Source organism: Anolis carolinensis, chromosome 4 (genome assembly GCF_035594765.1).
Source record: "Anolis carolinensis isolate JA03-04 chromosome 4, rAnoCar3.1.pri, whole genome shotgun sequence".
Classification (NCBI taxonomy): Eukaryota; Metazoa; Chordata; class Lepidosauria; order Squamata; family Dactyloidae; genus Anolis; species Anolis carolinensis.
Window position 1 is genome coordinate 13,908,602 of NC_085844.1, and position 26,060 is coordinate 13,934,661.

General features: G+C 38.8%; 1 long non-coding RNA gene across 1 annotated transcript in view; it reads left to right on the forward strand.

Moving 5' to 3' along the window:
* Positions 1–1,730: 1,730 nt before the first annotated feature.
* The window catches only part of hhla1 (HHLA1 neighbor of OC90), a 33,274-nt gene continuing 8,944 nt past the window's right edge, over positions 1,731–26,060 (forward strand). Inside the window, exons 1-14 of the long non-coding RNA XR_010005862.1 lie at positions 1,731–3,038; positions 3,655–3,714; positions 5,093–5,173; positions 5,293–5,376; positions 5,462–5,545; positions 7,344–7,427; positions 7,963–8,019; positions 10,328–10,414; positions 10,896–10,988; positions 13,190–13,456; positions 13,555–13,794; positions 16,745–16,822; positions 18,096–18,167; positions 19,164–19,238. This is a non-coding gene — a long non-coding RNA (HHLA1 neighbor of OC90). The remainder of the gene's footprint in view (positions 3,039–3,654; positions 3,715–5,092; positions 5,174–5,292; positions 5,377–5,461; positions 5,546–7,343; positions 7,428–7,962; positions 8,020–10,327; positions 10,415–10,895; positions 10,989–13,189; positions 13,457–13,554; positions 13,795–16,744; positions 16,823–18,095; positions 18,168–19,163; positions 19,239–26,060) is intronic.

Below are 26,060 nucleotides of genomic sequence, written 5' to 3' on the forward strand. Positions count from 1 at the left end.
TAACTTTACAATGATGGAAAGATGTTGCTGATTTTAATGGTATGTGAGCAAAATATTTGTAATAATGTATAATGGGGTATCGAGTAAGATCTAGTATTGCTTAGGCTAGCAGTTCATGATTATTCCGGGTCTTGAGATTTATGGGCCAAAACCTGGAATTTCTTGTCCAGAACTGAGCCCATTAAAAACTGGAGAATGTGTACCTTCACCTCCTGCCTGATGGTGACCCACAAAACCTCTCTCTCTTTCTATAATGGTTTTACTTTCTGCAATGGGCTCTACTGCAATGCATAGATAATGTTTCCTTTGCCCTCCCCTCACAATCCACCTTTAAGAGCCAGCAACTGGATTGGCCAAAGAAGGCCTGCTCAACTGGTGTCTGGTGTAAGGAGGAGGAAGTTTCCAAGCCCTTCTTATTAAAAGCAAGGTTCTGGCTATCAAATGCAAGGCCGTGTTGCAAATCCTTGCTGTGGGCTTGGATCATGACCAGAGAAGGCTGGAATAACCCATTCTTCTCTGGCAGCTGAACAAACCTCCTCTGCTGGATCTGGTTACTAGATATTAAGGTAGTCTTGGTGGGCATTTACAGTAAGAATTGCCACTGAATACAGAGCAGTTAAACCTGAATAGTCTTTCATCTTTGAGAGCAGGTGTATTTTGAAAAATGGCAATTCCAGCATCTTATGATAAAGAGCTTAAAAGGCAGAACTTAAATAATGGTGGTGGGATCCTATGGGAAGAACTCAAGGACTGGAAATGAATTCCCATGGGAACTTGTGCCTTGCATTGAAACACAGCCACCCAGATTTCTATTTCACCCATTTTAGTATTGCTGACTCTATTTGAGTCCCTTTCTCTTTTCTTTTCTTCACTGTTCAGCTTTGCTCTCAACCCATTTTAAGGTGTTATCAGAACGCTCGACACCTGGTTGGAAAATTACTCAGACAGATGAGAAACGTCTCCTTTTATCTGTGACCATTTGTTGAACCAAAAACGCTAAAGACGGTCACCAGGCTGACAGACTGGTTCATTCTTCCGTACAATATTAATAGACATCAAAGGTGTTTTGTCTTCCATTCCTTTATCCTTCATTTCTTCCAATAATGTGGAGACTCATGTAATTGCTTGATCAAACAGAGAGTCTATTTTGCAGATGCCACAAAGGCGGATGAATATGTGGTTATTAGTTTGGTCCAGCTTTCTGATCTTTTAAACCCCCATTTTGACTGGGTGATGAGTTAAGACAATCTGAGCTACTGGATGCACATGTGTGCGAGTAAATGTCTGAAAGCTGAGATACTCAAGCTGATAGATATGCAATTTTCCACCATGGCAATGGCTGAGATATTGCATTATGGTTGCTAGATAAACCTCTGCATGTAGAAGTATGCACTGATCGTACTATGCAATTTTTGGTAAGATCCTATATCAAGGAGATGAGGTGTCGCGTTACTTTCATGGAATTCTGTGACAATTGTGCATCAGTAAATTGCATCACTGTGACACTAAAAGCGACATACAATACATATCTGCACATACAATGCCCAATGTGTATCTCTGTGTATAACGTACCACATGTATGGTTCTATTTTACAGTCTCAAATTGCATATTGACATTTTACACCAGAAAAGATATTCAACTGCTTCCATAACAATGTATATGCATAACAAAGTGCATTTTTGCCATTCTTACATTTCAAATACACCCTGACACTCCAAGTTGCAATTTGCCTAATGTGTCTTTAGTCCTACATACCAGAATGCACATATTTATAGAAAGGAAAAACTTCCAGAATTCACTCTTGTGGAAAAGGAATAAGGAACCACATTAAGGGACAGCACTGCTGTAAGAAGACAGAAAGATCCATCAGATTAATCTGCCAGCCTGCTTGTAAGATGGCATTTCATGCTAGGCATTGCCTGCTGTTTTCTGTTGTGGATGTAACTCATTTGATATTGCAGGTAGAAATTAGAGTGGGAAGTAAATTCAGATCTCATTGCCCAAATGCTGTTTTGTTCTTCTCAGGAAGAGAGGAAAAATCTCAGGACAAGAAATTTGTTTTGAAAAGAGTGTGTGTGTGTGTACTTGTTTACTATCACCTGTGCAAATGTGGTTGATACTTATAGAATTAGACCACTAGGAGCTTCTTCTTGTAAGACTGACCCACTCTGACATCACAAGGCATCATCTCTAGGTCCCAGAATTGGGCCATGAAATTTCACACAGCCATATTACCCAGAATATCAAGGCAGATAATCCACAATATCTGCTTTGGATTATCTGAGTCCACACTGCCATATAATCTGGTTCAATGTGGATTTTATGCAGCTGTGTGGAAAGGGCCTCAGATTCTCATGTAGTCCTCATTTGACAACCTAATGGTACAATTGTTGAAAGAGGTGGGCTTCAGGTTTGTTGACATTAACTGCCTTCATATTGATTTTACTTAATGGCAACCCTATGAATGAAATGCCTGCAAGGTAACCTGTCATCAACAGCTCTGCTAGGGTCTTGCAGGCTCAGGTTGTGACCTTGATTGAATCTGTCCATCTGAAACATGGTCTTCCACTTTTCCTACTGTCTTGCCAAGTATTATTGTATTTCTAGTGAGTCATGCCTTCCCATGATATGACCAAAATACGGAAGTCTCAGCTAAGTCATCTTGGCCTCTACGAAAAGTTTAGGCTTGTTTTTTTTAGGACCTATTTATTTGCCTTTATTTAGCTTCAACTACGGGTCTGTTTTTGTGCTAAAAGGAGAGGGTTAATGCCAAGGAAGCAAAGTGGGATCTAGAGCCAAGAGTTAGAGCTAAGAAACGATCAAACACATATGAGCTGAAAATTGTTTATTTAATTTTTATTCTGTGTATGTCCCAATACCTGAAGCAGCTCGCAATGTAAGTTAAAGCGATTATCTTCTTTCTTTCAAGGCAATTTCCACAAGTGAAAGTTTGATTCCAAAATGCCATGGTTCCCTTTGCCTGGTATTGTTAATGTGTCCATGGCCTTATTGTTCTTCCTCTTTGTTTCCAGCTTAGGTAAGTAACCATATATAAGTATGTCTTTACTTCATCAAAAAGCAAGATCTTAGCCAGCTATGAAAAACATTATGTTTTGGTACATCTAACATTTGTTTTAAGACTTTCAAAGTGAAACAAATGATAAAATAAGCTAATTAGATGAAAAATTTGATATTGACTATACTTTCCCTCCAATGTAACACTTTAGTTCAAGTAATTTGACTACTGAAAAAAAGTTTAATGTACTTGTATAGTGGATAAAATTATGCTGATATGTTTATTTTGAAAAACATTGTGTTTTTTGTTCAATTTTGTTCAATTAATGGCTCCAACTAGAGCAAACCCACTAGAATTTAGCAAGTTAGTGCTTATGTAAGTTCCATTTGATTAAACAAGCCTATTCTTATTGGGAACTTATGCTTAGACATTGTCCTACATCTAGGTTAAGCATGCTAATCTACATCCCAATCCATTTTTTCCAGTCAAACCTTTTAGAAAGTTCATATTACACAACCTGAATGTCCTCCAGCAGACCTTTTATCCCTTTCGGTCATATCATTTAAAATTAAGTTTTAGATCTTGTTGAAACATGGATTTTAGGATGTCTGCTTTTGGTGTTAAATGCCTTTTGCAGCTGCAACCACAAAGGGAGAAATCAAGAAGGAAGACCGGGTGGCAGTGCTGGCTACTGCGGGTAAGTCATTTCTTGGAATTCAGAGTTGTATTAATAAGGATGTCATCCCTATGTTTGCATGGGTTTCATTTCAATTAGGCATTATAAAATGGGAGAAAAAAATAATTGCCTTTCATTCCAAGAAAAAAGATGTGACTTCTTCCCCCCTCCATATTGCACCGATAAGAATGTATATAATCTAACTTTTCATTTCTATCTTCCTCCATCTCCACCAGAGTTCAGTTACCATTAACCAGTATAGTGCTGACTAATATGACATTTATCTCAAGCCAAATATTTGAATGAGTGCAGACACAACTAGGAATCCCATAAATGTCAGGAATTTAGCACAACGATGACCCAACAAAGCTGTACATGTTGATACAGCATCTTTCTTTCAGATATCCTTTCGTTTGCAGTCTCACCTGATGTTTAATAATTTGCAAATCTCAGCACTCAAGTGAATAGTTTTATTGCATGATGAAGAAACGTGTCCAACTCATTAGCAAGATACAGAAGGAAGAATACCTCTATCTTCTGTATCTTGTCTAGATTGTCATTTTCAGTAGTCTCCAGTTCCCAAACTTTGGTCCTCCAGGTGTTATTGACTACAGCTCTCATGTGCTCCATCCAACAGTGAAGAAATCTGGGAGATGAAGTCCAAAACACCAAGAGGACCATATGCAAATAAGATGGAAAAGGCAACTACTTACAAAATGAGAGTTCTGGTAGGATTAGAAAAATCACAACGAAATTTAAACTGTATCACACAACCCTATTTGGTGAGTACTTTTCACTGAAAAGAAACAGCTATGAAAATTAATTCTTCAGCTGTTCACACTCACCTTGCTCTACTTTTATTGCATGTCATTGTCTTTTTAAGTTCTGTTCAACCCTGGTTAGTACTTGGACATCATCAATGAATACCATGCAATTTCAGAGGAAGGAACTGACAAAACCATCTCCGAGTATTCCTTGCCTAAGAAAACCCTATGAAATTAATGAGATTGCCATATGTCAACAAGCAACTTGAAGTCACTTGCACACACCTTTGAACCTGTAATGGACACACCCAGGGATGTTTTGAAAGAAACACTATAATTCTAGGATTTTATGAAACAAGATCCAATTGTTAGTCCCAGCTCAGACTCACTGAATTTGCAGAAGTGTTGGCTCAACCTATTCCCATTGATTTTAATGGGCTTCCTTGGAATGACTTTATTGAGTTTGGCAGTGTGTGCATCTCTGGTATGGCCACTCAGATACATGGCAACAGTAAACTGTCCTTCTCTTCTTACATTTTGTTGCTGAGTTAAGCATTTTAAGATATTTGGGGACTGGAGGTCTTGCAGCTCTAAATGTCAGCATTCATTAAAAATGACTGCTTCTTTTTTTCCAGAGCTGCCTGCTAAAACACTTGATCTGGCAGCATTTAACCTGACTGAGCTGGTCAATGGGATGTTAAATACAGCTCTCAAAGGTAAAAGCTTCAGTTTATTTACTGGTTTTAAGTTGGCACTACTGCATAATTATGAAATTGTTAAAGGCTGCTTTATTCAACTGCAATATGTTGATTAAATTTTACCTATATTTCCACAGGCAACAATAGGTTCTTCTCTTTGCTGAGTATTACATCATACAGCTCATATGCTTTCCATAAGGTCTCCATAGTCATCTACAACAGTAAGTTCTCCAAACACCCCTTCATTACAATTTCTAGTATGCATGCAACTTATTTCATGTTACTTCCCTCTTCTTTTGTCCACAGTATCCAACCTGAAGAATGTTGACCCCACTAAGTTTCCCATGAGGTACTGCTATTGTTTAAACAACAGAACTAATGATTTGACAGGTGAGTCATATGGAAAAATGGTACCTATTGTCTGAAAGATCTTACTGAAAAAGTTGAGGAAAACACACAATTCTTCCGCTTCTATTTATGAGTAAGCAATATCTTGTTGGTTATCCATGATGGGGCAGTGGAATGATGGTACTATGCCTAATTCTTTATTTTCTACCATGCTTTAAATCAGTGGTTCTCAACCTTCCTAATGCTATGACCCCTTAATACAGTTCCTTATGTTGTGGTGACCCCAACCATAAAATTATTTTCATTGCTATTTTATAACTGTAAATTTGCTACTGTTATGAATCATAATGTAAATATCTGATATGCAGGATGTATTTTCATTCATTGGATGAAATTTGGCAAAAATACTCAATATGCCCAAATTTTAATACTGATGGGGTTGGGGGGATTGATTTTGTCATTTGAGAGTTGTAGTTGCTGGGATTTATAGTTCACCTACAATCAAAGAGCATTCAGAACTCCACCAATGATGGAATTGAACCAAACTTGGCACACAGAACTGCCATGACCAACCGAAAATACTGGAAGGGTTTGGTGGGCATTGACTTTGAGTTTTGGCATTTTAGTTCACCTACTTCTAGAGAGCACTGTGGAGTCAAACAATGATGGATCTGGACCAAACTTGACATGAATACTCAATATGCCCAAATTTGAACACTGGTAGAGTTTGGGGAAAATAGACCTTGACATTTGGTAGTTGTAGTTGCTGGGATTTATAGTTCACCTACAATCAAAGAGCCCCTTGAACCCCACCAATGATAGAATTGGGTCAAACTTCCCATACAGAACCCCCAAGACCAACAGAAAATACAGGAGGGATTTGGGAGGAATTAACAATGATTTAGGAGAGCACTTCCTGCAAAGGTGTTCCTAACACATCAGAAACACTGTGGTTTTTTATGGTTTTTGGTGACCCCTCTGACACCCTCCTTGTGACCTCCCAGGGGTCCCAACCCCCAGGTTGAGAAACGCTGCTTTAAATGATTCAATTTTAGCTTTTTCTAAGCAAGTAAACATCTTGAAGGAAGGTTCACTACAATAGTCTATCCATTTTATGCCAGTATCATAGATCTGCCTCCAGAATCACAACTTTGCTTGCCAACACCTCAAACAATCCTATTGCAAAATATATTGCAAAATGATCTCAAAACATACCCAGCTTTTCTTGAAGATGCTAAAATGTATATGCCTATAATGGGTAAAAATGAGTTAATTGATGGAGACAATATATAGAAAAATGCATCAGTTCATCCAAACTAGAAAAGACCCTTCAAATCAGTGAGGACATAGTAGGTCAACACATGTACAAATGCAATCCAATAGGCTTACAATATTTGGGGTTAACAACTGGATTTAAAGTGCAAACGTCCAGGTAGTAAGTAATTTCCAGAAAGTGCAATACCCTTAAACCCATTGCTTCCCAATGTCTCTCTTTTTAGTTGTGACTCTGCAGCATATTTGTGCCACCTCCCCTCCCCAGCTCCACAGATTTGCCAACACTTTCTTAGCCAACTTTAAAATGAGTTTTGGAAACCTTTTGTTTTGATCTCTTTTTAATTAAGATGTTAGGCTGAGTTATTAGGCTGTTACAGGAAATAGTTACACTGCCTGTTAAGTCTGCATTCAAAATCAAAGTGGTCATTGTCAATTCCTGCCCTTACTCCTTTTTTTCCTTTCTAGACGGATGTGTAATATAGCACGAATCTTGGCTCTTAATCTCTGGTCACAGAGTGAAATTTTTGAGTTTCAGATTGTAAGAACACTTGTTTTCTTTGTCTAGATTTCACAGCTTTGCTCGTTGACATTGTTGGAAACAGCACCAATTATCTGACTGAAATCTTTAAGTCGACTTCCATTTTATCTGGTAAGAATGACTGCCAATTTTGGCATATACATTACAAGCATAGTTCTATAAATAATACAGTTTTGTTAATTGTGGCTAAAAAAAAACCTTTTTCTGAGTCTACTCACACTTCAGTATCTTAGCTTCATGAAGAAGTCTTATTTAGCTCAGACCTTTTTTGGATCAGAAGGAATTTCCCTCCGTTGATGTTAGAAGGCGATCCAGGAAATTGCAGGAAGGCATGGGATTATCTCTCATAATCAATAGCATTCTCACCTAAACAAGTCTTGCATCTTCTCAGTTAATCCTTTTGAAGATTTGGGCCTTCTTGAATGGTGCTTGGAACATTAATTTCTGCATTTGTTTGCAATTTAATTTAAGGAACTTTACTTAAGCCAGTAAAGATGTCAGTATAGAATAGCAGTTTAATGCTAGACTAGAATTCTGGGACATCATGATTTGAATCCTCGCTCAGTCATGGATGCCCAGTGGGCAAGTTACATTTTCTTAACCCCAGAGGAAGGTAATGCTACTGAAGCACCTGTCTTTCTTTCAGTGACCCAGAGTAACGACACAGACTGTGTCTATATTTGTGTTATGTCGGGTCGCACAGGTAAGAAGAAATTTTCTTTTCCCCTCCAATGCATTTATCTCAGAGCCAACCTTTGTGTTTGGAAATCACACTGAATCACTTTTCTTGGACCCTACCAGTTTAAGTGGGGCATTGAATGCTTAAATCCCTCCCAACATTAAGCCAAAATATCAAAAAAATGTTCCAGTCCTGGCTTGTTAGTATTTTGTGCCTAGAATTTATTGATATGAGAGAAGCATTTCAAGATGAGACTCTTGTGTGCACCACTAGTTAGGAAAAAACTCATTCCCAATGCTTCATGGTCCACAGAAGAAAGGGTTTAGCCCAAGATCTAATTGAGTTTTTAAACCAATGGAAGACATCCATCATCTGACCTCCATTGTTCTCTCAATTAGTCTCTAAGGTGCTATAAGTTCCCTCTATGTTCAAAAAATCATAGAGTTGGATGTTGCCTCATGGGCTATTGGGTCCAGTCCTTGTTCAGTGCAGGACCTCCAGCCAAAGCATCTCAAACAGGTAGCTGTCCAGTTTCTGGGCAATTAGTTGTATTGCCAAATGACTCTCATTATCAAGACGTTTCTTCTAATGTTCAGTCAAATCCCACCCTCCAGTAACTTCAAACAATATTGGGCTAAGATAAACCAAATGTTCTGCGTATACAGTATTAAGGCTGGTTTCTGAATTTGTAATGAAGTGGAGAGTCCATTCCCTTTTCTTTAGAGCAGGGGTTCTCAAACCTTTTCAGCTGCAGAACCCTTTTTGAAGCAAAAGTTTCAAAAACAAGCCCCAAGAAATGTGTGTGTGTGTGTGTATGTGTGTGTATGCATATATATATGGTAAAGGTTTCCCCTGACGTTAAGTCCAGTCGTGTCCGACTCTGGGGGTTGGTGCTCATCTCCATTTCTAAGCCGAAGAGCTGGCATTATCCTTAGACACCTCCAAGGTCGTGTGGCCAGAATGACTGCATGGAGCACCGTTACCTTCCTACCGGAACGATACCTATTGATCTACTCACATTTGCATTTTTTCAAACTGCTAGGTTGGCAGAAGCTGGAGCTAACAGCGGGCGCTCACTCTTCTCCTGGGATTTGAACCTGGGACCTTTTGGTCTGCAAGTTCAGCAGCTCAGTGCTTTAACACACTTTGCCACCAGGGCTCCTTCTATAGATATATAGATATCAAGCATGGGCCAGTGACGGATGGATGGGGAATGGTTGGGTTCACAGTGCAAAAAAAAAGGAAAGAAAGAAAGAACAATACAGTATTTAAAATGAAGAACAATTTTAACCAACATAAACTTTCAGTGGAAGATTCCTGAGGCCATCCAGTCCAACTCCCTTCTGCCATGCAGGAAAAGCACAATCAATGCACTCCCCCCCAACCGATGGCCACACTGCCTTTGTAGTAATAGTAATAATAATAATGATAGTGATAGTGATAACAATAACAATAGGAGAAACCTCAGAGGCCATCCAGTCCAACCCCTTCTGCCATGCAGGAAAAACACATCCAAAGCACCCTCTGAACAGTGAGAGGGAAATAGGGTCTTGGAAGCAAAGAAAGCGAGGAGGTTCTAGAGCAGTGGTTCTCAACCTGTGGATCCCCAGATGTTTTGGCCTTAAACTTCCAGAAATCCTAACAGCTGGTAAACTGGCTGGGATTTCTGGGAGTTGTAGGCCAAAACACCTGGGGACCCACAGGTTGAGAACCACTGCTCTAGGTGGTGAGAAAATGAGTCTGGGCAATGATAGAGGTGGGAGATAAAGGGTCTGTGCCTGGGAGAATATTGCTGCTGATGCTGTTGTTTCCAGCAGCTCAAAAGTTTAATTTCCCTGCATTTCTCAGGAGGAGGAAAGAGGAGGAGCCGGGAAGCAGCATGGCACGGTGGAGTCCCTCACTATCACCTCACTATCACCCAAGGGCTCCCTGGAGCACAGTTTGAGAATCCCTGCTTTAGAGAAAGGGGAATGACATAGCAGAAGATGAAAGTTACTATTCTGGTTCTTTGAGCATTAATTTCTCATACTTAAGATTTTTCAGTGTTAGAAAGGAATAGTTAAAGCAGGAGTGGCTAGTGGCTCTGATATCAATGGGATGGCAGATCCATGCCGGGTTTTCGTAAGATCTTTAAATATGCTGTCAAAGATGCATAATGTATTTGAGGAGGATAGGATTTGGCATCCTGGAATCCATTAAAGTTCACATTAAAATCTATTACTACTCCGCCTGTTACTACTCAAGACTATTCCCTGGTCACTAATTGTGGTAATCATTTGTGTGAATGTACTCTGATTTTCAGCAGCCTCTCTTGAGTCTATTTTTCCCTTAGGCAGAAATGTGTCCGAATTATGGGAAGCAATTGAAAAATCTCCGGTTATTAATTACACCTTTTCTGGTAATGTGTCTGATCTCTTGGGTAAGTAGATGCTGAATTAACAAATTAAGATGTATGAGTGTTGAGCAATGAAAACAGTAATTGAATTGAATAGATTGGCTATACTCTTTTATTTAGAAGGTTTTCCTTCTGTATTAGGGCCTATTAATGTTACAGAGGCATTTGTTGTCTGTGGCTAGAGGGACATGCAATTTAAATACTGATTTAAAGAGCATTTGATATACCTATGTCTTTCCCCAAAGCTAATTTCCTTCTATAATGTTTAATTCCAATTATTTCCTATTCAGGTCTTCTGTAGTGTTGGTTAGAATATTTCCGCTTGCAGAACTTGTCCTTGTTATTGCTTCCCATTCAGTGTTGTTGGAGGATTAAAGATGATTGAGCTGCCTATAAAATAATTAAATTCTCCTCCCTGTGTGTTTTTTTTATCCTCCCATCCCCTTTGGTTCTGGTCACAGTATTTTCTTCATCAAACTAATTTTCTGTCCCTTCTCCCTCAAAGATTTAAACTTGATCCATCCTGGTTGGAAGCCTTTCTGGGAAGATGCTGACAAGGTTTTAAGCGATAATGCAAAGGGCACATGGACATTTAAAAGTGAGCAAGTATCCTCTGTTTTAAACATCTAAAATTTTTATTAGAGCTGTTCAGGTTAAAATTAGTTGACCAATGAATTTGTTTTTAATGGATGTTGTTACTAGAATTACTGACAAATACGTCTGGAGGTTTATGATTTTCAAAAAAACACTGATAGTTCTTCAGCAAACAGAGGAATATGTCATCAGATGAGTGGACCTAAAACTTTTGAAATTAATCCAGTCTCAAAAATTGTATCCATTTCTGCCTTGTCTCCCAAGCAGAGGAATCCTCCATTCCACAAGGTCCTTTTTTCTGCCAATATAAAAACCAAAAATATTTTTTGAGAAAAGAAGAGATGTACTGATTTCTATGTAGGTGTTTGGAATAGAAATAATCCAAATAAGTAGGGAACGAGAGGAAGTTAGCCTCAGCCCCCTTCTACACTGCCATATAATCCAGTTCAAAATAGATTTTTTTTTATTGTGTCAGAAGGGAATTGAGGCAAGTCACTTCTGGTGTGAGAGAATCGGTTGTCTTCAAAGACATTGCATAGGGGATGCCCGCATGTGTTACCATCCTGCAGGGGGCTTCTCTCATGTCGCCGCATGGGAAGCTAGGGCTGACAGACAGGAGCTCACCCCATCTTGTGGATTCAAACCACCAACCTTCATGTCAGCAGCTCAGCTGGCACAAGGGTTTAACCCATTGCGCCACCATGGCTCCTTCAAAGCAGATAATCTGGATTTAATATGGCAGTGTAGAAGGGGGCTCAGTATTTCATTTTCATGCTCTTTCCTCAGAGCAACAGCCTGAAAAGAACGATCCACATTCTCAAAATTGTCTTCCCATGTGATCAGGACTCCCCTTTTGTTGTTTAGACAAGGCAATAATGGGTAATCTTTGTTCTTGCATTTAAGAGTGAATAATGGAAAACTGTTTTCAAAGACCATTCTCAGTTTGGGATTTACACTATAAAAATCCAAAGTCCCTTGGTAATGGGGGGGGGGGGGGATGGACAGAAAATAGATTTCTGCATTAAAAAACCATGACAGAGGTGGTGGACCAATGCTCACTTTCCCCAGAAAAAATCCCAATAGAAGCCAAGTGTGCAGCTCCAAATCCCAACACCCAAGCAAGTTGAGATTGTAGTGTAGAACTTGATGGACACAGATTAGTTACAACAATTGTAGTTGTTGTATGTCTTTAAGTAATTTTTAACTTAAGGTGACATTATGGTGAACCTATCGAAGGGTTTTCTGCGCTTGAGAGTGTGTGACTTTTCCCAGGGTCCCCCCCCCCCCCCGTGCGTTTTCCCGGTCTAATGAGAATTTGATCTCTGCTTCTCCTATTCCTATTGATAGAATCACATTGGCTTTTTAAGCTGCCAAATCACACTGCTGAATCATGTTAGATGTGTGGTCTACTAAGACTCCTAAGTTTACTTCACACCTAATTTTGTCATGCCGGGTGTCACACCCATCCTATACATCTACATTTCATTTATTTTGCTTAAGTTTAGGACCTTACATTTGTCCTGAAGGAAATTCATTTTGTTAGTTTTGGCCCAGCTCTCCAATCTGTTAAAGTCATTTTGGATTCTGATGCTGTCCTCTGGGCATTCGTTACCCCTCCTAATTTGTTGTCCTCTAAAAATTTGATAAACATGCCCTCTATTCTGATTCTCCTTAGTCTTTCAGGTATTCTGTCCTTATGTCATTTAGGGCTTTGTTGGCCACAGCAACTCCTCAAAGTGAGCTTAGAAGCAGTACAATCCTTGCAAGACTGATGTTATGGTCTCTAAAATACACACCTGACATCAGTATATCTCCTGTATTTTGTAATAGCTACAGCTTCTGACCATTTTCCATGGCAGGTCCCAAATATTGCACAATACAGTAGTCTAATCAAGAGGTTAGCTTTCCCACAATGCTGTTGAGTTATCCATGGAAGAACCAGTGTTAATCCAGAGATATTCCAAGTTTTGCACCTGGCTTGTACAGAATGTTTTTATTTTATTTTACTGGGTTTAAAGAATCATTTTTAGCCATGCTTAATTTCAATTTTTAAGCAAAAAGTGTTATATAAAGCAATCAATCAAATTATCTGTTTTCTGCACTTTACTGTAGTAATTTACAGCCAAGTTTTACTGGGAACACAAATCAAACACTGTGCCAGGGGCAATTCTAACATTTCTTCTTTTCTTCTTCAATGCATTTCAGCTACAAAGATGCCTATTTGGGCACAGAATGCTCCCTTGAAAGAAAAGGAGAAGCTCCTTATCCATCATCCCATATTCGTGGAGTCTGCAAGTTTGAAAGGCTCTGAAATTCCCCTGGCACGGTTACCTTCATGGCTGCAGACTACGGCCTTGAAGAGATATGACATCCCATCTGTTGAAGCATCATCTGCTCCTCCTGCAGCTACAACACTACCTCTTGCTCCTGCAGAAAGTTATGAAAGTTCCCCTGAGGATCCAACAACACATAGTGAGTTCCAGGGATGCGAGGAATAGGAATTAAGTACAGTAGGATCTCTTTACTTGCTTAGGATCACTGTGTCACATTATTTGTTTTCTCCCCACCAGCTCCAAAGAGACCTGCAAAAACCTGGACCATTGCTAGGAAAGAAGATGCAACCACTTCCTCACAGTTCACCATGTGGCCAAAGACGTCTGGATTGAAAGGCTCTGATGTGTCATCTTTCCAAGTCTCCTGGCTTGACACTAATGCTCTAAAAGACTGGAAAGTTTCCCCCATCCAACTGGTTTCTTCCTCTGCTCCTTTGTCAAGCCATGGCATTCCATCTGGAACACAACCCATACCAAGTAAGTTTCCAATGTATAATGTTGGAAAGAAGGAGAAGGTCCACCATAGAGATTAGCAAAGCTTGCTTTATATGCTAAAGGGATGAGCAGACGTTCTCCATACTAACCTTAATGAATGTTTATAACTTGGTTTTATAAGCATTTATTTATCACTAGCTGTGCCCAGCCACACGTTGTTGTGGCAAAGTGGTGGTGGTATTGGTTAAAAATTGTTGTGTAATTTTTATTTGACTTTATTTGCATTTTTTATTAATTTTATTGTAAGTTATATTTTTATTTATTATATTTTATTATTTTCTTGTATTATTTTTAGTTATTTTCTGTTATTATAGTATTTTATTGAATTAATTTTTTAGTGTTCTTTATTATTATTCTTTTTGGGTTGCTAGGAGACCAATTTGGAGGAGCTTAGCCTTCTAACTGGCAGCAATTGGATAAAAGCAATTATTCCTCTCTCTCTAATTAGGACTTTATTTTTCTTTTCTTTTTCTTGTATCAACCTAGAGGCATGGATGATGGGTTGTGTTGTCAAATTTCGAGGTTGGGGGGCCTGTAGTTTTGTTGTTTTGTGGGTCGCCATGATGCCATCACTCTTTTATATATATAGATGGGTGTCTTCACAATATAACCCCATGGTTTGGGACGTCATGGATGTCTTTCCAAGATCTGGCTTTGCTAATTTTATGTTTTTGGATATAGCACTCATTATTTCTAAATTCCAATTTGTTTGAGAAGAACACTAGGTGACATCTGGCAGACCTACCTAGATCTAACAATAAACATTGTCTTATTAAACATTAGTTTATTGTTGCATGCACAAGATTTGGATTCATCTGCTCCCTATTTCTATCTCCTCCCCTAGAGCATTTTATGATGACTCAAATGTTTTTGCTCCTACTTTTACTCAGTGCTTGGAAAATTACCATTTCATATAAATTTGTTCCCATTGTTTTGTGCAATGGCTGATATCCTACATTGACAAGACAGAGTGCTACTTTAAACTTATGAACAAATTATGAAATTATGTAGCTGTTTCACAACATTGCTTTCTTGGTGAAGAAACGTGCCTTTGTATCTGCATGGGCAATGTGCAGTCCTCAATATACATGCTCAATGTACAATATGCATCACCTTCAAATATACACCCATGAGCAATAGTGTGGTATGAAAAATTCTCCTTCTGTAGTCTTGATTATGGCTATTCCTCTTGGATAAAAATGTCTGTCAAGTTCACTAGTGAAACTCATGAAGACACCAGATACCAGTAAGATTCTGGAGTCTCCGGTGGCACAATGGGTTAAACCCTTGTGCTAGTAGGACTGCTGACTGAAATGTTGGCAGTTCGAATCTGGAGAGTGGGGTGAGCTCCCATCTGTTAGCTCCAGCTTCCCATGTGGGGGCATGAGAGAAGCAATGTCCTTGCACATGGCCAATTATCTCACACCAGAAGCAACTTACAGTTTCTCAAGTCGCACCTGAAATGAAAAAAAGTAAGATTCTGGTGATGTCTGAAAAATATCTCACTACCATTACTTACCACATATTTCAAAAGGTAACTCATACTTGTTTAGCTAATCCTTGCTTTGCTATTACAGTAGAGTCTCACTTATCCAACATAAACGGGCCGGCAGAACGTTGGATAAGCAAATATGTTGGATAATAAGGAGGGATGAAGGAAAAGCCTATTACACATCAAATTAGGTTATGATTTTACAAATTAAGCACCAAAACATTATGTTTAACAACCAATTTGACAGAAAAAGTAGTTCAATACACAGTAATTCTATGTAGTAATTACTGTATTTACGAATTTAGCACCAAAATATCACAATGTATTGAAAACATTGACTCCAAAAATGTGTTGGATAATCCAGAACATTGGATAAGCGAGTGTTGGATAAGTGAGACTCTACTGTACTTAGCATTGTTTTAGAAAATAAAACCACTTGATTGATGAGAGAAAGATATGTAATGAGGAAAATCTCATTACAAGAATAATTCTTGTAATGACAAGCAAATTACAATACATTTCTCATTACATTTTTATCATGACATCCAAACATAATGATGACATTTCATTTCTCATTACATTTTTTCATCATTACATTCAAACATAACAATTGTGTTCAAGTCCTCTTTGAAGGTCTGAAGATGCTCTAGTCTAGTTAATTACGGTGGAAAGTGAGATGCTGAGATTTTGGTCTGATTGAGCAGAACTTTTTTATCTTCCTAAACTTTATGCCTGTGGAATTAAGGGTTGTTTTAGATGTTCTCTGATTCAGTTTTTTGAGCTGTTTCGTGATATAATAGAATTCTTGGGAACCCTGTTTATACAAACAGTCAGCATTTCCTTTCAATTTTTGTTTATTCAATCTTCGCTCCCTTGGTTTTTCTTCTTACACTTCCTGGACACTCATATTGAGGACTCCAAACAAGCAGAAATCACTCATTCGTGTGCATATGCTGCCGTACCATAGGGTTAATCATATCTATAAGATATGCTTGAAGGAAAAGTAATTCATTTCTGAAAGAGGGTCAAGCAAATCCATAATTGTTCAGCAAATTCAGGTTGTTTTGACACTGCTTATTTTGCCTTTAAATCTGTTCTTTGGTCTTCATTCTAGTTATTCCCCTAAGATATTATGTTTGTTTGCTTTGATGGCCATAATCTCTAGAAAGAATGGGAATATCTGCCTTGCCTGTCTTCTACTGTATCAGAAAAATATTGTGATGTTCATAAATGTTATGCGCATACATAATTTTTTAAAAAACTTGCCCAGGTTTTGCCATGTATTTCTCAATTAGGCCGAAAATTAATTAAAACTTTCAAGTTTAAGAAACTCACATCATACTGAGTCCATATTTCATTCTCATACATAGATGTCATGCAATGCTCAAATTTAGTTCAGATCCAAGAACATGGAGGGATAATAACATTTTACACTTTCAGCAACAGGTGTTCCTGTGCCATTGGCTTCCCCATCTACTGAACAAGAACAAGATGCATTGAAGACCCATCCTTCCCCTTGTGAGTTTGAAATATTTTGTACAAATTAAATATACCTTACAAATTGAATATAGACATTATCCCATTGGTGGGAAAGAAATGGTGGAAAGTGGGAGAAAGCATTGGGAAGAGTGGGGACTTGTCTTAGACTGGCAAAGTCCATCTTTAGGGATGGTCAGCCATCCCATGTCCTTTCCATGTCTTCTTCCCACTTTCCCCCTCTTTCTTCACCCGACTCCTGAAAACGAGTCTTCTCTCCATTTTCACATGCTGGCAAGACGGATTACCATAAGTGGCCACCGAAAGTGGCCGGGTGTCATGGGATGGCCTCCGTGGGACTCCGTTTTGCCAATGTGTGAAAATGAAGAAAAATGGGGAGAAACTTACATGGGCTAAGGTCCTATGAAATGTGAAACAAATTCATTTGGTTAGGGCAGTGGTTCTCAACCTGTGAGCTCCCAGATGTTTTGGCCTTCAACTCCCAGAACTCCTAAATGTCTGGGACTTGTAGGCCAAAACACCTGGGGACCAACAGGTTGAGAACCACTGGGTTAGGAAATGATGCTACTAAAAACAGGTCTACTTGTGCTTATCTTGCTTCAAAAAATGTAAATCTTTATGATGGGGCATGGTAAAGTGGTCTGAGTGTTGGACTGTGACTTGGAGACCAGGGTTCATATTCCTATCAAACTGACTGTATGCAAACCCAGAGTTTCCAGAGTTTTAGCCCAACTCTCAAACCACTGCACCATGCTGGCTTTTCACCATGCAAAATATATACAACAAACAAGAATAAGAGAACTAAACTATCTGAACTGCATAAAAGTATGGACTTTACAGTAGCATTCTCACTGAAGTATGAGCAAAACCAAAACAGAGCTGCCCAAGATATTGAGGGCAAGCAAGGACAAATAAACAAGGAAACTTTATTCTATGTTATTGAAAAAAAAAACAACAAACCTAGACAAGTGTAATGCACCAAACAAGAAGAGTAAAGAATGGAATATTTTAGCATCTTGGCACCCAAAATGGTGCTTCAGAAGTCCTTGAAATAGCAAGGTTGTTTATATAGCATTATTTCTTTGCTGGTAGCTGACCAAAAGAAAAAAAAAAACCCAAAGAAGACTAAGAAACAACATCCATTCCTGGATGTAAATGAGTCATCTGACCTCACATTCAACTTGGTTGAGAAACCTATGAAATATATTTCTGCAAACCTCTTTGTGCTATAAACATTCATTCTTAATTTCTGGATAATTAAATATATTGATGTGTTTCTGTTTCAATCCTACAGTGGGAACCTATACCCTCTTGACACAGCTGGACCCTTCTAAAACCACCAAACCCCCTCGTCAAAAGCAGACAGGTGGGATCATATTGCATTGGTGTCTGGGGAAGAAGGAACTGGAGATAAGCATGAGTTTCAGGATATCATCAGGTTATTTGCAAATTCCATTGAGGTACAGAGAATGAGTAATTTTGGAAGAGTCGTGCTTTAAATTTTGACTTTTCTGTTTATATAGTTAACAAATGAGACAAAAGCTAGCCTCAAAATAGAGAGAGGTGCAAGTTTGTGATGGAGCATGTACTTTACATACAGAAATATATAGAGCAGTGGTTCTCAACTTGGGGTCCCCAGATGTTTTTGGTCTACAACTCCCAGAAATCCCAGCCAGCTTACCAATTGTTAGGATTTCTAGGAGTTGAAGGCCAAAAAACATCTGGGGACTCCAGGTTGAGAACCACTGTGCTCCTCCAGATGTTTTGGACTTCAGCTTCAACAATTCCTACCAGTTATTAAGCTGGCTGGGATGTCTGGGAGATGGAGTCCAAAACACCTGGTGGAGCATAGTTTGAGAAATAGAGTTACATCACGGCCTCAATGAAAATAGTGTAGTTTCATGGCTCCTTTCAAAACTTCTTGGGAGAAAATGTGCACATCACTTTAGCATCTGCACATTGGGATAGTTTACAATTTTTTCCCAAGGATTACAATATCCCCCAAACAATACACATACTTTAAAATATGAATGAATATAATCTGCATAATTGTGTGTGTGTACAATTACACTTACATCAATGAAAAAATGAGTGTACATTAATTAACCTGTGTAGCTAAAAGGGCAATTTTTTTAAAAAAAAATCATTAAAATGTATACATTTCTGTGCAGGAAGGAAAAAAGTCAAAAGCTTACAAAGTTTTTTCAAGCATTATATCCTCCAAACAATGCATATGTTTTAAAATATAAACAATCATAATGTGCATAATTGATTATTTCTATCTCTCCAATTCTAAAGCATGCTTAACACAATATTTTCCCTTTTGATCTTATGGCCTTTTATGTTCTGCTCTTTGCTTCAGTGGCGGAAAATGGACGTTTACCTGTACTACCTACATCTCCTCAAAGGCCTGGCATGTTACTGAAGGTGCATTCCAGTAAGTACTCTGGTTCTGTACTACAGTTGTTGCTATAAAAAGTGCCTACGGTCCAGATCTAAGCAGCTGTTATGCACTTGGGTCACTTTGTGTGTGTGTATGTGTTCCTATAGATCCTATATATCTGTTTACTGTGGTTACTCCAGAACTTGAAAACAGCTTATGTTGGGTACAAAGAGTCCAGGAACTGCAATCCTAAAGTTTCATTTTTCCATGCTCTGGGATGTGTTGTATATTTTCTTAGTATTAGACGCATCCAAATTCTTATGTTTATTTATATACTTTCCTTTATAACTGTTTGGGCCTACTAAAAATGCATCAAACTTCTAGTCCTGGAGCCAATTCATCAGCATCAATGAATTAGCCTTAGGCTGCAAAACTCTGCTTGCTTCAAGTAAAATTGTGCCTCAGGGTTTTTCAGTTACATAAGGGAAATAACAGCATCCATGAGCACAAGAGAAGCTTGCTTTCTTTCCCCTGTTGACTTGGCAGGGAAATGGCACAAGGTCCAATCTAGCATGCAATACATCATCTCAACTAACAGCACAAAAAAGTAATTCTTCAGAGCACCCGGGTTTGAAGAGTATTTTTTAAAAGCTATAGTAATTCCTGACAGTTCACATCAAAAGTTTTGTTTCTTTTTATAGTTCTGAAATGAGGTTGCAAGCAAGAGGCATGTGCAAAAAAATAGGAAACAAGTATGCACTTTGAGTAAATGTGTTATGATACGACATAGAAAGTTAATGGAAAGCAGTCAGATTTTGTGTCTTCGTGGATGTTCTTAGGTGTATTTGGATGCATCTACATTATAGAATTAATGTAATTTGACACCACTTGAACTGCTATTGCTCAATGCTACGAATTTCTGAGGATTGTAGATTTAGAAGTCTGTATAGCTTTTTTGGCCAAAGAGTGCTGATGCCTTACCAAACTACAACTCTCAGGATCCCATAACACTGAGCCATGGCAGTTCAAGTGGTGTCAAACTGCATTAATTCAACTGTGGAGATGCAGATGGAGATATAGCAGCCAATATTCACTTCACTGGAGAAGGACATTTCACCATCTGACCAAAAAACCAAGTGCCACAAAATGGATGTATAGATGAATACTGTGGCCAAATATTTATGACAATTGTGAGTGCATAAGTATTGTAGTTGTGGTACTGTGCAGTGACTGCTGGCCTGATCCCCTCAATCTCCTATCAGGTAGGTTTGCTGTGATCAATGGGGATCTGTTCCCTATCAACCAGGAATCAATTCACTGCCATTCCTATTCACACCTCCACATCTCTTTGAGCAACCTCTGGTTTTGCAAGCAGAAGTAGGACCCCTCTTTCAATTACTCATCATACTAGGGATCACTCGCATGAGGGGACATAGTGCTGTCAACAAACTGCTTTTTAGTCACAGAGAATAGACCACACCCATTGCAGTGGCTGTTTCCCAGGCAAAATCCCCATTTGTCCATGGAAGCTTACTGGGTAACCTTGGACAGATCACACTTTCCCAGCCTCAGAGTAAGGCAATGGCAAAAGCTCTCTTAAGAAAGCTTGGTAAGAAGGCAAATCCTCTCTAAAGAAAGTTTGGTAAGAAAATCCCATGATGTGTTTGTCTTAGGGACACCATATATTGGAAACAACTTGAAGGCACACAACAACAAATGTTAAGAGTAATCCTCAAAAACTATGTTTATCTTTTGCACACACTAAATGCACACTGTTGCAGAAGGATGGGATAAATATAATTTCTAAAGATTCCAGATTGGAAGAAGGTGAAATTTTCAGATTCATTAAATGCCAGTAGGAGTCATTGTGAGTGAATATGGTAAGAGACCTTTTACCAAATTTACCCCAGTAGTTGGAAAATGTAATTTTTGCTGAAAATAAATGTTTATCTGCAGGACTCTGGAAGCCCCTATGGGAGAAAAAAAAACCTTAGGCCATATGCAACATTAAAGCCATACTTTTCTTATTCCAACCTTACCTCAATCTATGAAATGTCACTTTCACCACAAGTAAAGACATCAGGCTGGCACACTTGTGGAATGCCACCAGACATGGATTGTTCATAAATGCTGTCAAGTCAATGTTGACCTATGGTGACCCCATAAATGACCCCTGTCATCAAAAGTCTGGCTCAAGTCCTGGAGACTGGCTTCCTTGATTGAGTTTATCCACCTGGAATGTGGTCTTCCTTTTTTCCAACTGCCTTCTACTTTTATCAAACATTATTGTATTTTCTAGTGAGTCATGTCTTATGATATGCCCAAAATATGATAGTATTTTTTAGTCATCTTGGCTTCTAGGAAGATTTTAGGCTTGATTTGCTTTCACAACCATACATAGAGATGGGAAATACAATGTCATGGATGATCAAAACTTTAGTATTCAACAATATATCTTTACACCTCAGGATTTATGTTAGTTTCTTCATAGCTGCTTTTCTGCCTTCTGATATCTTTCCTGCAGTCACTATTCTGATTAAAGATTGAGCCAAGGCATTGTGTGCTTTCATCGTCTACTTAAAAGTTGTGAAAACTATCTGTGGTCATTATTTTTTGTTTTCATAATGTTTATCTGTAAACTTGTGTGGTTTCAAAATGGAGGAAGGGAAATATATATTCTGGAAAGCAAAGTGCTGAATCCAGACAACATAAACTACCAAAATGGCTACTAACAGAGAAGTGTGGAATGATATAAGAAGGAGTTTGCCTGTGGATGTTAGGGCTATAAGGAGATAGTAGGAAGGGTACAGGAATATTGTCACTGCCATTATGGCTCTTCAGTCCTTACTATGTTGTATGCCAAGGTCTGAGAGGGGGATTGTACTCATGTAAATTTGATTGTGAGTTTAGTATGTTGTTGCCAACCCATGTTTAGGTGAATACCAGTAAATAATTCTCTTTCAGAGCTTCCTGCTGAACAGAACACAGGAAACCTGTAGACTTAGGAGGCATGAGAAGTAAGACTACCGTGTTTCCCCGAAAATAGGACAGTGTCTTATATTATTTTTTTGCTCCCAAAGATGCGCTAGGTCTTATTTTCAGGGGATGTCTTATTTTTCCATGAAGAAGAATTCACATTTATTATTGAACAAAAAAAAATTGAACATTTATTATATACTGTACAGTAGTTTTCATTACAAACCAACATAACCAAACCAGACAAACTGTGACTCCTGTCAAGAATTTCTTGTTATTACCATTATTTCCATGTACAACTCATATGTACATTTACCAATCCTGCATGCTCTGGTGTTTTGTTTGGCGGGCGCCGAACGTGCTTCCAAACAAAAACTTTGCTAGGTCTTACTTTCAGGGGAGGCCTTATATTTAGCAATTCAGCAAAACCTCTGCTAGGTCTTATTTTTTGGGGATGTCTTATTTTCGGGGAAACAGGGTAGGAATAGAAAGACCAGAGTCGTTGGGCAGAAACCTTCCCCTGAACTCCCCAAAAAAGAGGAAGCCCTTGAGTTGTGAAGGTCAATTTTCAAGAGGGGGTAGTTCAGTAGTTACCAGCCCATTACAAATAAAACTGAGGCACTGCTTGTTTTGAAAAAAATGTAAAGAGAGAATAGTTGGATAGAAGATGCCTGCAACTTATTGTGGAGCTGAAGTATTGGTCTTGGAGCCTTATATAATGTCATTTCAAATTTAAAATGTTTGGAAGTGGGGATGAGAGGAGAGTTTGGGAACCTGGGTTATAGGGAATATGGTATATTTTTTGCAGTGCTGGACTGGGACTTGAGAGAGCCAAATTTGCTAAAGTGACTTTGGGTCTGTCTCCCACTCCTGTCTTGACTTGCATCACAAAGATATCCTGATGAAAAAGCTGGGAGCAGTGAATAACTGGTGTCACCTTGAGCTCATTGATGGAAAAGCATTGGTACACATGTACACTATAATGCATTTATCCACTGTAACAGTACCTTTGGTTTCATTTACCCACACCTAACAAAATATGTCATATCTAGACATGTTTATACTTTCGACCATGGTCCTATGGTATCTTTGATTTCGAAGTGCTTCATTTTAATAATGCTCACTATAATCCATGATTTCACTTATCCACACAAAATGCAGGAATGTATCCCCTGCTGATACAGAGGTCATATTGCAATAATTAAATACATGCTAAATATAACTACCATGCATTCAGGCAAGTGGTTGATAAGGAACTGCACTTTTAAGCTTTCAGTATGCTGCACATAAAATGATATCTCTGACCCTCCCTCTGGAAGTAGAAGGCTGGTCTTGAGTCTCGGGAATAAGACCATTGGTTGAAAAGATGTCCCCCTCCATGTCTGGAAATGACAGTGGCAGGTAAACCTTGTCCTTTTTTTTTTTTTTTTGGCTTTCTTCAATTCAGAGGTAGCTTAGCTTATTTACTGGAACATGATTATTTAATTCCAGACAGATGACATAGACTGGAGAGTCAGAGAAGAATGAGCCCGTTGTCCCTGGAAGAAGGGACAAAGTGTTTGTGGCCGCTCTCAGCTTCCCAGAACGTCTTCTTCCCTTTCAAGATTGTTGGGTAATGATCTGTTTATCTCTGGCTCCTCTGTGTGGGTGTAATGAAATGGTGGGTCAGAGAAAGGACCAAGCATCTAGTTACCCATATCACAAAGCTCCAGGGTTCTTCCTTTTGCCACAGGAGAAGCATCTCAAGAGTTTCAAGAAAGGCAACACTCCACTTGGACAATTTCTCCCAAGAAAAGGATTTCTCCATGATCCGAATCATTCACTAAGACAGAACAAAAACCCACTGTGCCATTTGAGTTTTATTTTCCAGATACAATATGGTTCCTTTAAAACTCATGTCAGTGACTTTTTGGACTACAACTGCAAGACTCCCCAAGCCAACATGGCCACTGGAATATTGGAAGAGTTGTCCAAAAGCAATTTTTCCACTCTTGTTTGGATTGTATTTATAACATTTCTTCAGTTGATTCATATTAAAACAAATGAAACTAGTTTCTTTTGTTGTTTTTTCAGAGGCATTTTTCCCTTACAATATCCATTATGTTAAGAGCCATTTTGAGCTCATGAAAGAACAAGAGACCAATTGCTTTCAGTCTAACAAACTGGAATTGAATTGCTACTGTGAAAAATGTAGGAGAAAATATGGGGTAGGAGAAACCTGAAGAGCTAGCAATCTCTTTGTTTCAAGGGAGATAGGGGCCTAGCCTTACATTTTTTATTGTGGTCGTTGTGCCTGGGCCATGGACACCAATGATGGTAGTTCTGAAGCTGGTTCTGATGTAATGATATATGTAAGGCTGTGTCTACATGACCAAAATGAAGTGAACTCAACTAACAGCTGCTGTGAAGAGTCCAATTCACAGTTGGATTTTCAGCAGAAGCTCTGCATCTAACCATTAATGCAGCTCAAGGGAAATCTAATTAACTCCAGAACTTCTGGGAACCCTTGGATCCCATTGTTTTGGAAAAGTGGACAGGTGGATTGGGCTGGATCTAGTCCAATCCACTGTTCACGTGTCTAAAAGATCCACCACTGCATCGCTGACCAAAAACAGAAACAACATTAATTCTGGTGAGGTCACACCGGGGTGCCTAGTGATGCCACCAGGAAATAGGATGTCATCAACAATCCTCTGGAAAGTAGCTTCTTCATCAGCATCTCAACAGGAGCTCCAATGTTCCTTTAACACAGCAGACCATCTGGATGGCCAAAGGGCTCCTGGGATGATCTTGGTTTGCCTTGGGACAACTCTAGAGTTATTTACCCTGGATTAATCAGGTAAGTGTAGACATGTCCTAGTATAACACCAATTTTCCATATCATTTTTGTTCCCAGATTTTCAGCTTACTCCCTCTTTTCATCTTTTATTGTAGGCAATATAAATGAAAATGGCATTGCATACTTAATTGTGTTGAGGAAGTATTCAGTGTTATCAAGAAAAATTGGTAACTTAGGGACATGAGGGATGAGATGCCACTTCTGTTACTATCCGATGGCCCACTCTAGCATTTGGTAGAAACTTTAAAAGAGATATCCAAGGCATCATAGATAATCCTTTTAAAGTTTAGACTAAAACCAGAGGAGAACTCTCACACATACCACCCAGATGGAAGCTAGTAGCCACCACTGTTACTAGCTGCTAAAATATTTTTGTCTATCTCTTTGAAGAGATAGAAGCTTTATTTCTGCTGCCATCAGCAAATGCCATTTTATATTAAATTCACAACAGCCTCCAAAAACTCGGGTGTATGTCAACAGTGTTTCATTACTTTCAGCATAACCTCCTTAACCCCTCCTATCATGTAACATAACCAAAGCCATAAAGAATGCAAAGCACTGAGGAGGCAAGAGGGAAAGTAGAATCCAATCATTCTGTCCAAAGAGATTACAGTTAAGAGGCTTTGCAAAAATGTACAGTTGAGCCTGAATTGATCACTAAATAGTGCAAATGAAAAGCAAGGCCTTTGTGTAGAGAGGAGGTTTTTGACATGACACACAAACTCAGCCAATGTGGCCGTTTTGGCCCAAAAAAGTGCTGCCCGAGGCGAAGAAGAAATTGCACGTTTTTCTATTCCACATACAAAGAGGTGACTGGACTAGCAATCTTTTACATTAGGAATAAGGTATAGTAAAATCCTCCAAAACACCTTATGCTGATACTTTTATTTGATATTGTTGCGTACCTTCAAGTTGTTTCTGATTTATGGTGACTCTAAGGCAAACCTAAAATGGGTTTTTCTTGATGAAATTTTTATAGTATCATATAATCATAGAGTTGAAAGAGACCTCATGGGCCAGCCAATCCAACCCCCTGCCAAGAAGCAGGAAATTGCATTCAA